This window comes from Grampus griseus (genome assembly GCF_964374135.1).
Source record: "Grampus griseus genome assembly, chromosome: 16".
Taxonomy (NCBI): domain Eukaryota; kingdom Metazoa; phylum Chordata; class Mammalia; order Artiodactyla; family Delphinidae; genus Grampus; species Grampus griseus.
Window position 1 is genome coordinate 12223398 of NC_139010.1, and position 19359 is coordinate 12242756.

The 19359-nt window shown below is 41.2% G+C and overlaps 1 protein-coding gene across 2 annotated transcripts in view; it reads left to right on the forward strand.

Moving 5' to 3' along the window:
• The window catches only part of CHRM3 (cholinergic receptor muscarinic 3), a gene marked incomplete at its 3' end in the record, with an annotated part of 242479 nt that overhangs the window by 151500 nt on the left and 71620 nt on the right, over positions 1-19359 (forward strand). The gene's annotated exons all lie outside the window — the stretch shown is intronic.

Below are 19359 nucleotides of genomic sequence, written 5' to 3' on the forward strand. Positions count from 1 at the left end.
AGGAGTGAGATGTTTTATGTTTTACGAGTGCCCCTCTGGCTGCTGTCAATATAATGGATGGTAGGAGGCCCAAGATGGAAGAAGCAGACAACTCAGGAGGCTGTTGTGTGAGTTGATCATGGCTTGGACTAAGATTCTGGACATATTTGAAGTGGAGCTACAGGGACCTGCTGATGGGCTGGAGGTACTAAGGGTAATAGATGCTGGTGTAGATTCCATGGGGCAAGATAAGTGTGATTTCTGGTGACAGGTATGCAGAGACTTGCTTTCTTGAAATGTCCTTTATGTCAGCTTGCTTTTGTTTTTGTTGTTGTCTGTTTTGGTTTGAACTTATTTCTATCCTTTTGTGAAAGAAATGAATCTGTGTGGCGAATTGGATTGTTTAACTGTAGTTGTGTGTGGAACTAGCAGTTCTAAATCTAATTTCAGCAGTGGGAATCTTGGCCTCTCTGAGCCTCAACTTCTTTAATTATAAGGTAAGGAAAATTGCTGCCTCTGAGAATCTGTGTGACTCTTCTACCAGAAGGTATGGCAACTGTTGCTCTAAAGCCTAGCTTAAGTTCTTCTTTCTTTCTTTCTTTCTTTCTTTCTTTCTTTCTCTTTCTTTCTTTCTTTCTTTCTTTCTTTCTTTCTTTCTTTCTTTCTTTCTTTCTTTCTCTCTCTCTCTCTCTCCCCCCTCTTTCTTCCTTCCTTCCTTCCTTCCTTCCTTCCTTCTTTCCTTCCTTCCCTCCCTCCCTCCCTCTTTCCTTTCTCTCCCTCTCTCTTTTTTTCTCTTTTCCTTTTTCTGCTCACCAAGGAATTCTAGAACTTTCAAACTTGATTAGCTTAGTTTCCATTGAGGTCAAGAGTTACTCCAGCGACACTGAGGTTCAAAAATACCTGCTATCTAGTATAGTGTTTTACTTTCCATATTTAAGAAGCATTTATTTTCAAATCAATTTCAGTATATCAGTCTTTGGTGTTTCTTCTCCTACCAGCCTTCCTTAAAACTCTCCAACCTGCCTTGTCTGCATGCAGTTTGGGGAGGACTGAGAATGGCAGCCAACAGAATGGTTAAAGCAGGAACCGTAGAGCCCGACCTCATGGATTTCAAACCCAGCTCTGCCGCTTACTAGCTGTGTGATCTTGAGCAAATTATTCAACCTCTCTGTGTTCAGTTTGCTCATCTCTAAAAAGAAGATAACAACAGTACTTCCCTCACAGGATTGAGGATCAAATAAATTCATGTCTGATAGGTACTCGGGGCATCGCCTGACACATGGACAAGCTGAATAGGACTTCTTGATAATTATCATTCCTTCACCCTGCTCAAATACTGTACCCTTCCTTTTAAAGAATTTGAAAAAAGCTTAATATTTAAAATATCTGTGTCTCCTTCCAAGAATTCTTTTTAATGGTAAAATGATACCCATTCCCTGGAACTGTGACTTAAGACAGACTGTGAAATGTGCCTTTTAAAATACCATGAATTTTCAAATCAGAAAGAACTCAGTTAATCCCATCCTGCTTATTTATGGGCTCCATGTATTTGGGGAGATTCTGAGTTTCTAGTCCTACATCTGTCACATAAATTAAAATATGTACTTCTTGAGGTGGTTGTAAGGTTTAAAAGAGATAATGTATGTAAAGTGCTGGAAAATACATTACATTCTTTATCCTTCACCCTCAGTCAAAACGTGCTTAATTTAAAGCAGCGTATGTAATATTTAACATGATGTCCACAAGAGTCAGAAATGAAATGTGTCAGTGGACCACGCTTGGATGAGAGTTGCTTCTAAGAAAATGAGGCCATATATGGTGACTCATGTGGGCAATGGGGGACAGATGACGTCCCTGAGGGGTGGGCACTGCCAGCACGTGATCTCCACAGGACCACTCTGTAGCCTCTCACCACCCTGAAACTACTGTGTTTTCGTTTGGTGTCTCCTCTGTCTCCGCTTCAGAACATCTAGTACCAGCTGACTGGGGAGACAGAAAATTCCCCTGTTCATTTCATGAGGAGTTTTTCTCAATTGTCTTTCTTTGTGTTTGGTGTTGTTTTTTGAATGCGGGCTTTGTATTCTAAAAGCACATTTAAGAAAGTCAGAGCTCTACAATGTTGCCGTATTTCCTTTTCCATCACCTGTCACCCAGAGAGGTGGGTAAAAGCAGCATAGCTCCTGGACCAGGAGTCAGAATAAGCGGCTTCGTCCCAAAACACTACGTAGTGGCCAGAGACTGTTGGAGGACTTGGTTAATCTCTGCATTTTCTCAACTCTAAATGGAAGATACTGAATCAGATGTTTTCTAAGCCTTCCTTCCATCTGTAATCCTTGCATTCCCCGTGAGCGATTTATTTGAAGGGTGCAGTTCAGGCGTGGTTACACCCCAGGTTCTGGATGCACCAGGAAAGGGTGCAGGAGGCTGCTGGTCTCTGAGGTTCACTCCTTCAAGAAAGCCTTTTGGCATCAAGCGCTGTATAAATACCCTCCTGACCGACTTGAGGGAACAGATACACTAGCAGAATACCTGAAGGAACCGTTTTTCTTTGTATATGAATTTTTTTTTTTTTTGGGTACGCGGGCCTCTCACTGTTGTGGCCTCTCCCATTGTGGAGCACAGGCTCCGGACACACAGGCTCAGCGGCCGTGGCTCACGGGCCCAGCCGCTCCGCGGCATGTGGGATCTTCCCGGACCGAGGCACGAACCCGCGTCCTCTGCATCGACAGGCGGACTCTCAACCACTGCGCCACCAGGGAAGCCTGTATATGAATTTTTAAAATATGTTGCTATTCCTGACTATGGTGGTAAGCGTTCTGGCAATTTTAACAGATTTGAGCAGAAAAATGAGAACTCATCCTCCACAATTTTGTCTCCAATATAGAAGGAGTATCACAGAGATTATAGAACTGTTGAGAGTTCCAAGGAAGGGGATAATTTATCATTACAAAGTTAGCCTAGCAAATATCCATTCTCTGAAAATTAAGTCAGAAGTCCAGAAGCAAAGGTGAGGTCTGGAGGTGCCCTGACCTGGAGCGAAAGCCCACCTGTGGGATGGGGCACGCTCTTTGCCAGCAGCATTCCGGGGACGTAATTTACTAAGTACCATGTGATGAAATCAGCAGTACAGATTGAAAGCAATATTTTTATATTTTATCAGGAATAAGCAGTAAGACTTTTTGAGTAGCTAGACTTTTCTCTCGTCTTAGAAGCATCCTTCCCCCAAAGCAAATGGGCGATAGCATTCTTTATGTGATATGTTTTCTCTGTGTATTTACGGCATTACGTTTTTGCCTCAGCTGTCATGCTCATTTTTTTTGCTCATGACCTTTATGGAAATGAGGGAAAAAATTCACTCTACCTGCTTGTGGTCTAGGACAGAACGTTCCACTTAACATTTTGTGGTAAAATCTTAGAGAAAACTGCTGCATGTGAATCTGTGTGGTCCCTCCGTTGTAGTGCCAGCCTCCTGATTTCTGGAGGAAACTGCTTTTCCATGGGTTAGTTGCCAGCCGATTACCTTTTGTCCTATTCTTGTTCTTCAATTATAATTTTGTCAAACGGAGACAAAAGCTGCCACATCATGTGAAAAGCAAATGATTATTGGTGTCTGTGCTGCCTATGAGGACATCTGGATTTCCGTGCCTCCTTGTTCATCTTTGAATTATTTTTTTCCTTTGCAAAAATCCCTAGCATTTGTCTTCATTCTGGGACATTTAGAAACCCTCCACTGGATCTATTCCTTATTAGAGCATATGCTAAGAGGGCACCCTGGCCTTCTTGAGCAACAGGGACACTGCCACTGGGTCTGTTGTGCAGGGCACAATTGCATAAGCTACAAAGCCTTGTGGCTTAATGCTCCCAGAGAGTTAGTGCACTCTGCTTTCATATTGACCTGATTTGGGGTCCACCTTCCTTGTGCCATGGGGCTGGGACTGAGCCAGAATTCAATGACTCAGTCCCTCCCCTTGAAAGTGAAGCTTTTTCCTTGGACTGAGCTAATTACCTTGACTCTGTCCTCCTTCGGGATGAGATCTTTCTCAGCAGGCTTTGGTTGCTCATACAAAGACACCCAGGCCTGTCCTGTCACTCGGATGAATATGGCCTGTGCTTAAGATGGGGCCCCACAAGCCAGAATTTAATGTCCATGGAAATCGAGAACTAGCCCCTGAGAGGAGAGCTTTCTCAGAATCCCTCAGGCATTGACTTCTCAGAGCCTCTTCTGGGGTCACAGCATCTTATGATCTACATCCCAGAGGAGGTCGAGACAAGACCCATTGTCTCCACCCGTCAAAGGAGGCCGATGCACTTAGACTCAGGCTATTATTCACGGAGCGGCCTCTACCCCCACATTTCTTGTTACCAGCCGAGGAATTCCTATTCACTAACTAGGGAGAATTTTCTTTTAAATCCCGAAGGAGGGGAAGACCTTCTATGTGTGCTGTTCGTAACTGAATTAAAAGACACCCTGGTGGGGTCCAGAGGCTCTGCCTTGTGATTACTTTCGGCATAAAACTGCCTCATTACCGAGTCCTCCTGGTACTTCTGTAGCTCAGTTCCCTTGGAAGGTGTCCAAATTCAAAGCTACCTTTACACTAAATTCCTCTGTGCCCTGAATAGTGAGATTATCGGGTCCACCCACCTGCTCCTGCACTTCCTTCCTGCTCAATTTAAGTAAACAGTGAGCTGTTTTTCTTTTTGACTAAGTGCCAGTCTATACAACAGCAACAGGAAGGTTGTTTTCTATCTATATGCAAATGGGCTGAATTTTCTCCAGTCCTTGGGAAAAGACCCTTTGAACCAAATGACTTATATTGCTGTTTCGTCATGTATAAAATTAGTGGTTTGGGGGTAAATAACGTGAGTTTCCTCCCAGCTATATAATTCCACATCACAAACACTGAGGAGGACAAGCTTTGCACACACCCAGCAATTAAAGAATAAACACAGTGGTACATGTTTAAATGCACGGTAAATACCCATCTGCCTAGCATGATACTCGAGTTTTTTTCTCAACTGGATATCAGCTTCTTCCTGTTCAACTTGTGCCATAAACCTTTAAGCAACAGAAACACCCAGCCACTGAGCAATCCCTAAAGCATCCTAGACCTACCTGCTCCTGGCAGCCAAGTTCACATAGTCCCCTGTAACCTGAATGCCCCTTACCCTTCGACTTCTGGAAATTCCCATTCCATCTTTAAAGACCTGCTCAAATGTCACCTCCTCTGTTAAGTCCTCCCCCTGGACTCTACCTCTCACTCTCGGCATAACAGGAGACTTTCTTTCTGTGTGTACACAGCTCTTTACTCAGATCTATGGTCTGATGCTTGAAATACCATAGCAAAGCTTACTGTGTACATGGCTGCCTGCACCAAGTAGGCTGAGATCTGGTCAGGTTTCACTTACCTTTCATGCTGTCTAGCACTATGCCTGATAGGGAGCAAGTTCTCAATGACACTCGTTGCGTATAGCTTGAATAAGATCCATTAGGGAAAGGTTCTTAAAATAATCTATTTAGGCTAAAGTTTAACATGTACACACGATTGTGTATTTAAAGTCAATGCTATAGGAAAAGCAAATGAATATAGGGGCAAGCTTTGGTTCCTGGCAAATTTAGTTTGCTTTCATTACTTGGAGACGTGAGAGGCCATATCTGGTGAAGATTCAGGTAGTAGGGCTGGGGATCAAGGGAGAATTACCCTTTCACCTTAAATTGCCATTTTGATTTAACGTGTTTTGTCTAGCAATGATAAAATATAAATCACATGGAGCTCTCGTGGGCCAACATGGAACTCGGCAGATCTTCAGTCTTCCTGGATTCTCCATGCCAGCTCATTCCTATGCCTTTTGTTTGAAAATGAACAGAGATAGCTCTGCCTTTCTTCCCTTTTTTTTTTTTTTTCCTATTCCTTCCTTCAATGAAGACATTAAAGCATGAATCTTTTCTACATTTCTGTGGCCATTCAGCAAGCGACTGTCCAGCTCCCACTGTGTTCTCTGCACCACACAAAACACAGGGAGAGAAATCAAAAGATGGTTTTTGGGTAGTGCTGTCCAAGAGAGTATTCTTTTTACTCAGGAAAAAATATTTATGTAACAACATTTCTTGACTTTCTTCTATGTGTGAAGGCACCATATGAGACAGAGATGAATAAAGACTGGTTCTCAAAGTCCTTAGAGTTTCAAACAGTGGTTTTCACATTTCGAGTCATGAAATCAACTTAGTAGATTCGTAAGAGCATTTTTATTTATTTAGGATAGCATAGAACAGAACGCATCAGAACACCTCCCACAAAGTGAGGATATTGTCACACGAAATTCATTCTCAGTAGAATGCATATGTGTGTGCATTGAATCACAAGGTAGAATGTTTTTATTTCTGTAAAACGCAGTCAAGAAAGTTAGAAGCCCATTGATTCAGAAGAATCAATGAACATGTACACAAGTCACTGCAATTCAGGTTTTAAGAAATTGAAGATGAGAAGAAAAGTGGGAGTGAGAGGATTCCATGTCAAATTTATAAGCTTCAAGGATCTCAACTGCCAAAACTGTGTCACGTTTGTGCCACTTTATAACTTCCTTCCTAGGACCAGTCAATTCTGTATTAAAGTGTTATCTCTAAGCATCCCATCATGCTTAGAGTATTGGAATTAGATGAACTAATCTTTGAATGTCCTGCTTCAATTGTTAGTATTCATAACAAGTAGAAGGAGACTGATGGGAAGACCTCATATCTGTCTTCTGACTACTATTTATCATCTTCATTATATCAATAATACATATTCACCATATTACATTGCAGTATTTAGAAAAATGACCTATAACCTCATCTCCCAGAGATAATCACTTTTAGTATTTTCCTCGAGGTCATTTTCTGTACATATCATATACTATACATTTTGTAAGATCACTTTCTTGGATGTCTAAATGTTTTTGAGGAAAGCTCATGTATTCAGTCTTCTTAAAGAAATAACCAACCATATCCCTAACACATCTTTTGCATCAACTGAAGAAAAACCTTAAAGATTTTCAAGATAATCTTTAGAGTTTTATTTTCAAATTAAATGTAACAAATATGAGGGAACCCCCTATGTGCCAGTCGCTAGGAACACAGGTAGGTAAGCGTGTTCCTTCCCTTTAAAGGGTTTGTAATCTAGTAGGGGATAAGAAAAAGGTCAATCACCAGAAAACAAAACAAAACAATGCGATAAGGCTCATTTGAAAAGTAAGTATTACGTGCAGGGGAGAAAATGAAGCAGGTTTTCTGGGGGGCATCACAGGGAGCTTTCCAGAGGAGGTGACCTCGGTAGAAAGAGTGGTGCTGCTGAGCCGGCAGGGAACCTACCCGATAAAAAGCCAATTCAAGAACCGTTTCCAGGCATGATTCAAACACAGAACCAACTAAGAGGTAGCAAAACCTGGAACAGGAATGGGTAGTGCATCAGGGGATTCATCTGACCACAAACCTGGGGACCTTCTCTTTCTAGTGGCACAGGGATCAATCATGACTGGAGAGAAAGAAATGCAATTCTAGTTCACTCGCCGTGCATTAGAGTCATAATAAAGGAAATGTTCGTTATTGGCTTTCAACTTTTAGAGCCAACCTGAAAACAAAATAAAGAAAATGACGATAATGTAACAGATGTAGATATCAGTTTTGGCAACAGAAATACTAAAGATGTGGTCAGCAGAAGATGGAAAAGGGACAGAAAGAGGAAAGTTGGGCATAGCAATAATACCTGATCTTGCAAAGCCAGGAAAACAGATCAGAGTTGATGTTATAAGAATGCAGGGGTTAACTATTTAAACTGTAAAGGCCACGCCATTACTGCTTTGAGTAAAAAATAAATAAAAGCATTTACAACAGGTATCATTAAGGGGAAAAGCCTACCATAAATATAATACCTTTAGTCGGAGCTATTTCAAAGATTCTCTAACTGTAGTACTTATTCTCTTTAAGCTTTTATTCCTGGAACACTGAACTCATAGCATGATTTTATTTAGGAAACAGTAGTCTAACAGGAAACATATTACCATAAGTAAAAAGGTAATTCTTACCATTGATGTCATAAATTTGTTTTTTTGTTTTGTTTTGTTTTGTTTTGTTTGGGGTACGCGGACCTCTCACTGCTGTGTCCTCGCCCGTTGTGGAGCACAGGCTCCAGACGCGCAGGCTCAGTGGCCATGGCTCACGGGCCCAGCCGCTCTGCGGCACGTGGGATCCTCCCGGACCGGGGCACGAACCTGTGTCCCCTGCATCGGCAGGCGGACTCCCAACCACTGCGCCACCAGGGAAGCCCATAAATTTGTTTTTTTAATGTAGCCACATCTTTTTGACTAATGTGTTTTGATTGTTCTTCTAGCTGAAAGAACAAATAAAAGTTGCAAAGTCAAAAAAAAAAAAAAAGAATCCTTTCCAATTCTAGGGACAAAGGTTGAAACTAGGTAAGAAGAGCCAGCTAGGATGAGGGGGATAAATCAATCTCCTTTATCTCGCATTTGAATTCATGGAGCTCTGCGTATGTCCCCAGAAACCCATTTGTTTTCCCTGTGAAAATTGTATCAAAATACCCAGGAAATAATACCATGCATAGCCCATAAAGTCAGTGCAAAAGGACAGGTGCATATGTATACAGTAATATATTCAGTGCAGAAAGAATGTACTCAGGCAGGGTTACTTAGAGGTCGGCTTCTTTTGAGTTGATGGAGGTACATTTGTAGAGGAGAAGGAATTCAGTGCCATGTGTACACAGGCATGGATGGCATTTCGTGGATAGAACTGGCCACAGATTCCAGCCAATCGCCTGGTATCACCTCTTGTTTTCACCAAGGGGAATATTAGCTTCTTCCTGATGAAGCTAAGGTGACCAGTTCCCCAACCAACAAATCCACAAGTAAGAAATAAGAAGACTTAACGAAACATCAGGAAATGCAAGTTATTTTAGCCCTGTCTCTCTCAGCTATTTCAGAACCAAAATCTTATCCTCAGACCAAGAAAGGGTGCAGCTTTAGAGGAAGTATGCTTTCTGTTGCCTAGCCAAGCATTCTGTTGGCTAGCCAAGCATCTGAGCCTGGCACAGTGTTTGCTGAATGAAGCCATATCAAATCTTTCTCTCTCTATTTTTTTTTAAACACGCAGAATATAAATATATTCCAATTGATAAAAATATAAGAAACCCTGTGATTATGTGATTCCTATCTCATTATTTTTCTTGCCTGGGGAGCTGAGATAAGAACCAGTCTGTCCTTAACACCCTCCTCTGCTGCAAGTGTGGGATCCAGATTTATTCCCACTATCCCCGGACAGAGCCCTCAGAGCTCCTTTTCACCTGAGAGCAGACCCTCTTAGGATTCCAGGAAGGAGCTCTGTGGATGTGTATGGAAATCAGTAACAAAAAGAAAGTTTCTTAAAGTGTAAGATGGATAGAGGGGTAGGGAATCTTTTTGAGCACATAGCATCATTTCCTGCTGTCAGATATGCGTAATAAATAGGGTTGTAGGAGAAGATATGGAACGCTTTTGCCTGGTGCTGCGTGGATCACCCAGTGAAATGCTAGCTAAACCATGGATTGAGAATCTGTCATGCCTCAGGGTGTGTGAAGCACCGGGGACGCCTCTTGCTTTTCTTTCATTTCCATGCTTACCCTTTGAAGAGTCTGTTTACAGCCAATAAATGATACCTTTGACACATCCTTAATGATAGCTCAGGAGAGCCAGAAAAATATCCGGGGGTCTAGATTAGGATGAAGTTGTCGAGGTCATCCAACCCAGCCTCTTGTCTCCAGGTGGTCCTGTCCCTGACATTGCCAATTATAGTTTTGAGATGGGAGGGACCCTGGAGAGGGAATCAGGTACAAGTCCTCACTGTTCCCCTCTCTTAGCCCTGCTCTCCTTAGAAAGTGGCAAACCCTGACAGACATTTGCAACCAATTAATTCCACAGGTTTAATGGCTCCATTATGTTATATGTTTTAGGTTATACTCCACGGAACACTACTGTGAAACAGAGCAGTAGAAACTGTATGACTGTAGTGAATTTGAATTCCTGCAAAATATTTTTGCACTTAAGCACTTAACTACACAATTACATAACGATTACTAGACACTTCTCCTTTGCAGTTTCATCGGTTTGCTGATTTTACTTGTTTATCTCAAGTCCCCAGTCTCCTAAAGACGGAGTTGGGGTCTCCTTTTGATAATCTCTTATCTGTATCCACTCAATGCAGCCTTCTCTCTCTCTCTCTCTCCTCTGGAGTTTCAAGTGTCATGGAGAAGATACATTGCGTGCAGAGATAACAATACTAAAAGGTAGAAATGATAAAATGGCAACATTCTGTGGAATTTTAAAGAACAGAGAGAATACTTCAGACTACAGGACTCAAAGAAGGATCGTTAAGCAAGTGGCATTTGGATTGAGTCCTAAAGACCAGGACATGTAAAATGACATGTAAAAATGGGACAGAGTGTGCTAAGAGGTGGATAAACAATGAGGTAGGAAATTTCAAGGAGTATTAGGTACACGAGAAGCTGTTTCTTTTGACTACAAAATGGGGTCTATTAATGGAAGGGTAGCTTAAAGTCAGACAACAGTAGGCAACAGAGCTTCAACTTGATTCTAGATTGTGGGAACCAGGGAAGGTGTTTAGGCAGAAGGAATAGATTTGATCAGAAACAGATGTTTGTGGTTGAAGATTCCAAGCTACACAAATACCATCTGTTTTCATGCAGTGTGGGATAACACTGCAACATATAGGGATCGTGTTGGCTGTCACTGGAACAGAACACATGGTAGACACATTCCTTTTTTCACTGCTCCTCTTAAAATTTGTAAACTCTTTAAAATTGCCATGCCCGTTTTGTACGAAACTGATCTCATTTGTCCCTTACCATGAGCCTATGAAGTTTTATCCCATTGTATAGGTGAAGAGAAGCACACTCAAGGAGGTTGGGTGATTTGTCATCTGGGCACATAGCTAGTTAGTAACTAAGTGAACACTGGAATCTTCTTCCTCCAGATCCAGGGAACTTCTCATTGTGTGACGGGCTGCCCCCTACCTAGTTCTCATGTACTGTTAACCACAAGCCCTGTAAAATACTATGGGTCCTTTTATGTGTAAAACATTGTAATAAATAAAGAGAGCTCTTATTGCAGACATTTGAAAGGATTTTCTGGGAAACTGACATTTCTAAAAAACGCAGCTAGTTTTTTTTATATATTCAGAGAAGAATCAAGAAGATTCAAATTAGACTAAGGAAGATGTCAAGCAAAGTGTCATATCTAGAAAATTAAAGCTTGGATGACGACCTATTTTCTAAGAGGAGGAGTAAAAAGAAGGGAGCGTTATATCCATCCTTGAAAATATAGGATGCAAAATAAATATCCCTTCCCTCTGATCACCCTTCAGGCCATTTGCAAAACACCTGATCCTCCAAATAACCCCGTAAGAAAGGCATGGTAGATGTTATTATGCCCCGTTTGGTAAATAAGAACATCAAGGCTAATTAATTTGCCCCAGATCATGCTAGTAAATAATTGTTCTTATAGATCGTGTGGCTCTTAATTCAAAGGCACTTTCACTGCCCTTAGATCTGACACACGAGTGAAAATTTGTTTGTTTTTTTGTGTCTGTTTTTTTAATTTATTTTTGGCTGCATCGGGTCTTCATTGCTGCACGCAGGCTTTCTCTAGTCGCAGCGAGCGGGGGCTGCTCTTCGTTGCAAAGGGCAGGCTTCTCATTGTGGTGGCTTCTCTTGTTGTGGAGCACAGGCTCTAGGCGCGCGGGCTTCAGTAGTTGCAGCACACGGGCCCTAGAGTGCACAGGCTTCAGTAGTTGTGGCGCGTGGGCTCGGTAGTTGCGGCGTGCGGGCTAAGTAGTTGTGGGTCGCGGGCTCTAGAGTGCAGGCTCAGTAGTTGTGGTGCACAGGCTCAGCTGCTTCGCGGTATGTGGGATCTTCCTGGACCAGGGATCGAACTCATGTCCCCTGCACTTGCAGGCGGATTCTTAACCACTGCACCACCAGAGAAGTCTTAAAGATGTTTTGAGATGATTAAATAATAAAGTGCTATCAGCTGTATGTTGTTTGGGAAATATCATTTATTCCAGTGGTTCCACGTGCTGATCTACCTCATCTTTTAGGTCTTTCTGGGACAGTTCTTTGTTTGGCCTTTGGGAAGTGCCGTCCAAGTCAGAACGGGGTGCTTGGGAGCAACATTACCATTTTTTTCCCTAGCTATTTAAATGCTTTAAAACATTCAGGGACTGGTGGCGCAGTGGTTGAGAATCTGCCTGCCAATGCAGGGGACACGGTTCAAGCCCTGGTCTGGGGAGATCCCACATGCCGCGGAGCAACTAAGCCTGTGAGCCACAACTACTGAGCCTGCGTGTCTGGAGCCTGTGCTCCACAACAAGAGAGGCCGCGACAGTGAGAGGCCCGCGCACCGCGATGAAGTGTGGCCCCCCCTTCACCGCAACTAGAGAAGGCCCTCGCACAGAAACGAAGACCCAGCACAGCCCAAAATAATTAATTAATTGATTAACTAATTTAAAAGAAAAACATTCAGGGTCAGTAATCAGAACCTCCTGAGGGTCCAGTTATTCATATGTATCCTCTGAACAGAGAGGCATGGGTGAAGTGGCTCACAAGGGGGTTAGGAAGTGCCATGAATGCCTTGAGAGGCTCAATGTTAGATTCAGTGGGAGGTGTGAGCAGTCCTTCTGCACAGCGCGCCAGAACTGCAGGAGGAGAAGTAAGAAGAGACAAAAGGAGGTAACATGGGCTCTCCTCCCAGCACTCAAGGAAGAATGTCAGTTCCTGGTGCAGAGTGCAATCCAGCTTTGGCCTCAGTTTTTAAGTGATTAATGAAATTGTTACATGTTTTATTTATTTTTAATTTTGACAATAGTGCAGGAATACATTCTTACTCCAAAAACGTCACACAGGAAAGAGGGAACTAATATCTCCCTTGACCAGCACTCAGTCTCACCCTCCTCCCCAGATGTAACCACACTCTTCAATTTTGGGTGTATCCATCCAATTGTCTATAAATTTACCTTAATGTGTGCATTCAGAAATACATGGGTTTGTTTTGGTTGTGGTCTTTTTTTCTTCTTTCTGGCATCCCGTTAAAGATATTAAGAAGTCAGTTACCTTAGGACACTGTGTAAATTAAAGAGTTCACCCCATTAACCTGTTCTCTATGCCTCATAACTCATTCGAGACCGTCACTGTCTGGCAGCCCTTGGACACTTGACAGGGCGTTGATTTCCTATTCTTAATCATGTCCAAAGAAACAATCTGGTCTACAGTTCCAGCTGAACTCCTGGCAAACTGATATTTGGAGGAAAGTGACAGATAATACACAAAAGAATATTCTGCAAAGAAGCAAATAGCAGTATCAAAATGTAGTCTTCTGGCCTGAAGAACAAGGCGTGGGCAGCAGAAGTGGACACCGTTCATCTATGGCAGGATGTTAGATTTTGAATTATTGCTCATCAAGTACAGACCGTTATCCTGGGGTAAAGAGAAAACATTTTAAAGATCCGATTTTAGGGCTTCCCTGGTGGCGCAGTGGTTGAGAGCCCACCTGCCGATGCAGGGGACACGGGTTCGTGCCCCGGTCCGGGAAGATCCCACATGCCGCGGAACGGCTGGGCCCGTGAGCCATGGCCGCTGAGCCTGCGCGTCCGGAGCCTGTGCTCCTCAACGGGAGAGGCTACAGCAGTGAGAGGCCCGCGTACCGCAAAATAAAAAAATAAATAAATAAATAAAGATCCGATTTTAAAAGTCACACCAAACAAAATCTATTCGGACAATAGAAATCTCATTTTTGCATTTGTATGTTCCTCCCATAATTCAAATAACATCAGTTAGAATAAGAAAAAGAGTTACCATGGTGTTTTCTCTTCAAAACTTTCAGGATTATTTCCATTTGTAGTATGCTGTTCAGAAATTGAGCACAGTCACTGTTTGTTCCATTTCTTTGTGATTAATATTCATTGCTGTCACTCTGGCATATGAAGTGATTGTCCCTTGATTCATGGTGCACGTGTGGGCAGCAGCAGACACGGAGAAAGCATCATAATTTTAGGCCATTTACAAAGGCCCAGCTATCAGATTGCTCAGAGGTCATCCACTTACATTTGTACTTCAAGACACCCTGCCTCTCTGTCTGCTGTGAAACTGACCCGAGGTATCTTGTTCAGTAATGAGTGAAGATTAAGTGAGAACATCTAGTATTGCCTTTCACTGATCCTTAAAAATTGAGAAATGACTTCAGATATGATAAAGCTCTGTACGCTTAACTCTGAATTTTCTTGTGGAATCAGCCTCTTGTTGAATGATAACAGTGTTAGTATGTGTCAGATATTGGCCCTTGGGGGGCAATTTGCTTGAACTTTCAACATCAGTCTTGAGCTATTATGCTCTAGAGATGAGTTTAGAAGAAATGTGGGAGTTGGTGGGACATGTCTGAACCTGATGTTGCATTTTGGTAAAACAGAATTAGGTTCGTTTCCGATCTTCTGTTGGGATTCACTGTAGAATTTTATTGTGTACAGATTCACAAACTTCCAGCTGTCTCAAAGGGGGAAGATAGGAAGTAAAACTCTATTATTTGTTGAATTGCTTTTTTTCATTAGGGCCCACAGGGCCCCATATTTTTCCACCACAAGAGATTTTCCATGTGGTTAGAAACGTGAAAGGCTATGGGACTTGGTATTCTGAATCCATTGACAATTAAGGTAGAAAATGAATCCCAAGAATCAGACGGCCAAGGCCCCGGGAGCTGACTAGACTTACTTCATTTTCCAGTTTGGAGTCATGAGTAGTGTGTGACTCCTGGCATAACTGGCTTTTTATTTTTGTCTCCAATGGGAAGATGGCCCCGAAGGATAGCCTCAAAAGCCACAGAAAGTTGGCTCTATCTCCAGTGGCTGAAAACTGGAAGTAAACGGGGTAGGATGAGGAGAGAAATTGTGCAAAATAGAATTATAGAATTGTGCAAAATAGAATTATAGAACAATAATACTTTGCATCTGGAAGGAAACTTGGAGTTCATTTATTCCAGAGGATTCTTAGCTGTTGGTCCTGTGTAGTTTGAAAATCTCCTTCAGGTGAGGGCGAAATGGGCTGCCCCTAATTTTACCTAGTGAGAGTCAAAGGTATTGAAAGATTTATTTAAGGCTATCCAACTTATAACAAAACTAAAATTTGAATCCATGCCCTCCATCTCCAAGCCCTATGATTATTGCATATCATAGAATTATAATATTTTACCTTTAAATCCCATTTTCTTCTTCCTTATTGATGATGGGTGGGGAGAGCTGGAAGGAGAAAGGAAGGGAAGGGGAGGGAAGAATGATAAACACAGGAGAAAAGTACAGAACTATACAGGCATCTTTTTTGCCCCAGATGTTTTATCACTTTGAGGTATTAGGAATCCAGGCGTCTTCATAAAATCCCAAAGTTAGATGGATCATCTAGGCTACCCCAACACACACACACACTTTAAACATAGAGTATAGCAGAAGATTTGAAAGACGTTAGAATATTATCACCATATCTCAAAACTCTTGGGTTTCCATTCCCATGGCCACCATGAGGGATTCAGATCTTTGTCATCCCTCACCCAGACTATCTCATCAGACTCCTAGATGGTCTTCCTGCCTCTAGAACCTCCATTGTTTTGACCATCCTTTAAATCAGAGCCAAAGTTTTGTGGTGATCATCTCATTCCTCTCTTCCAGAAACTTCAATAGCTAAGATCCCACCACTTACTGAATAAGGACAAAACCTCTTACGTGGCTTTCTTGTCCCAAGTTGCTTTTGTTGCCTTTTACCCTTTTTACTTCTTACGTTCCAGGTAATACAAATTTGTGGCCCCAAACAAGCACTGTGCTTTGATGACTTGGTGGCTTTGCTCATATTAATCCTTCTGCCCATAAACACATCATCATTGTACTCTTTACCTCCATTTACCAAACTTTTGCCCATCCTTCAAAACTTAGCACAACTGTGGAATGTGATATTCACTTCCTTTAATCATTCTATAACAGTGCCTTTGTAGTACCCAGGGACCCATGCTGACTTATGTTACAGTTATTGATAGATATTTCTTACCTACTCTATTAGAAATTCTGTTGCATTCTCATTTTTCTTGGCATTCCTCTGAGGCCTTATCATTTGCCTTGATACAGCGAATTAGCTGGAGGCATGAATGATTCAGCAATGGTCGTATATAGACAAAGGCAGAAATCCAGCAGAAGATTTAGTTATCAATAAAAGAGCAAGAGTTTCCCATACTAAAATTTAGGTTAACCCAGTACCCTTAGCATTTCCACATGTTATCAGCTAAAAAAACTAATTTTCTACATAAAAGTACTGGGTCCCTTTCCCCCTTCCAAAAAAAAAAAGGGGAAAGAAATGGATAAATTTTTAAAAACAAGGACCTAAAGATGCTAGTTTTAGTTTCCCTTTCAACCAATAATGGACAGGTAATTTATGTCTAGAGGACATTATTTGCCGACTTTTTTTCTGAAATTATATTTTTTTCACTAAGGCTTCAGGAGGAAAAAATGTTAAGTTTTTACACTTAGAATCAAAACTCAAAGTTTAGGAGATTTGATGTATCAGTGAGCTCAGTATGAGTCATTGATGTCAGGCACTATTATTTTCTATGGCAAACGTGATCCCAGACTATAGGAAAAGAAATGCAGTCAGTATCTAGAATAAAGGAAGTGATAGTCAGTCCCCTCTCCAGATGGATCCAACCACATCTGTTCACTTTGAAATTACGTTTAAGATGAAACATGATTGCTTCAACCCTAGGAAGTAGCACTGGGGCCAGTAGATGGCATTTTAACTCAAATTCAGGGAAAATTCCCTGGGAATAAGAACCATATGATGATGAAATGAATAGCTCTTGCTAATATTTGCGGTTAAGGATAGAGCAGACTCTGATTTGTTATTCCATTCAGTCCTTTCCACCAGTAGATTCTATTATTATCAAGCCCATTTTACCCATAAGAATATTTAGATATGAAGAGACTAAGTAATTTATCCTGGGTTACTTGATGAGTAAGTGGCAGAGCAGGTAGTTTACCCCCATGCATTTGACTTTAAAGCCCAGGTTCTTAACCAAGACACTGATACCCTTTTGGAAATTGAAGGTGGAGGAGGGAGAGGGGTGGGATAAAGATGGCCTGAGAAAGTTGTAGATGGAATGCAATGCAAACAAAGGGAAGAGGCTTGTAGTAGATGTCATAAAAATTGTTACCAACCCCCAGATTCAGGGGAGATTTAATCTGCCTCCAAAGGATATGCTCTTTGAAAGGTAGAAGGTCACAGATGGGCTAAATGGCATGGTATCCGCAGAAAAGAGCTTATAGCCAGTTCACAATGAGTTTTCCCTTAAGCTCCACTTAGTCACAGTATAAAGAAGCTACATAATGCCTATGAAAGAGCCAATGAATAAAGAGATACTAGAAAACTGTAGGAAGTGCTTCCTCAATGAGGGGATGGATGAGTGAGGAAAAGAGATGGTATAAACAAGATGTAGCGAAGTGGCAGCCCCTGGGCCAAATCAGGAATTAGACCCACAGATATATATATATATATATATATTTTTTTTTTTTTTAGTTGATTTTTACTCTGCTAATTTGGGGGAGGGAAGGGTGTGTTTTAGGTCTGTTTGTGTTTGCTTTTCAAATAGGTAGGTGCCAATATTTTTAAATCAGAATGTTTGCATACATGCTTTTCTTGAAAAGTCAAATCTGGCATTGCTGGACCTGAGTCCTTGCTTCCAGAAGGTTCCTACCATACACTATGGTCTTAGACCTTGTCTGCTTCACTCAGTATATGGTCTGCTCAGCTCTTGTAGTCATTTCAGCGTGGTCCCACCATTTATTCCAACTTTAAGAATACTTTTTAAGTTGCTGGAGTTCCCTAAGTGACTAAAGCATCATTTTGTTTCTGAAACAGTTTTGCATAAAGAGGCATTAAAGAAAAAAAACCTTCAGTAAATCTAAAGAACAACAACAACAAAACAGTTCAAAGCTTAGGCCTTGCATGTCAAATTATAGCTTCTGACCTATGTTACAGATACATGCTAAACACATGTCAAGAGTGGACACATATATCACTGTAAACCATATACAGTCAAATGGGCCCTTGCTTACTCTGGTTAATCTTCCTTTATTTTTGCTTTTCCAAAGAAGGATCACTTTTAAGCACTGCCTTTATGAAAATGGATTTTAAATTTGCATTGGTTTTACAGAATGAAGATTTGGTAGAGAGTGATTTGTCAACAGAGGGATAGGTGGAAATATTTTTTAAATGCATACTAATAACATTTTAACTGCTAAAAAAGAAAATGTATCAACACACTTATCTCAGGTTCAACGATTTTGAAATTAATCTTACAATATTTTTTAAAAAACTGTGATTTAATAGATGTTTTCAAGGACAGGGCTCCTGCTGTTGTAATAAATCTGTGCTTTGTTTCCTTGTAAATTTTCTCTCTGACAGAGACAGCAGTGTCAATGTCATTTTTAAAGTAAATTTCAGAAAATGCTTTCTCTTGAAAGGCCTATAACAAAAATTATATTCCTGGGACTTCTATAGTTATTGGCTATTTGAGACTTGAACATTTATCTAGACATAAAGGAAAAATTATTACTCCTAGTAGATATCTAGTGATTTTTTTTGTTATAACACAAGAAAAATCCAACAGACTGTATCTAAATTCAGTAAAACTAATTGCCTCCATTTCACATAAGGAAAGGAGTCTCAGTCTAGTGCACCAATGGACAACACAATGAAATATACTCCAGACGTGCCAGCTTGTCCAAGGTCTGAGAAAAAACTGAGAGACAGGTCTTCCCAAGCAGCAGGTTAGCAAAAGGCTGAGTGATATGGACAATTCGTGACGAATACTAATTCAGAGGAACAGCAATGCAGAACAGCATTTCCCACAGTGTACTGTGTGGAAGGGATACTAATAACCCAGGATATTAATAGGTATTATTCCAACAATTAAAAAAGCTGTGGTCATATAAGTTTGGGAAACAGTGAGTTAATGAAGTCAAGCGTTTTCTTTTATTACAGAATTCTCTGAGTTCTTATAGTTATTGTGTTAATATGAATGGTGAATTCCCAGGAAAGATGTGGCATGCAGTAATTCTTAAAAGAAATCCAGTTTGAATAGAACATCTCTTTGGATGAGTACTCCATATACTATACCTTTTATATTGATTAGGAATAAGTCCAGCTGCAGGAGACAGGATACTAAGCTTCAGTAATAGTGACTTGTTTCTCTTACATGTAAAAAGAAGTTTAGGAGCCAGGACAGGACTCACAGGGCTCCATGTTTACAGAGTCCTCA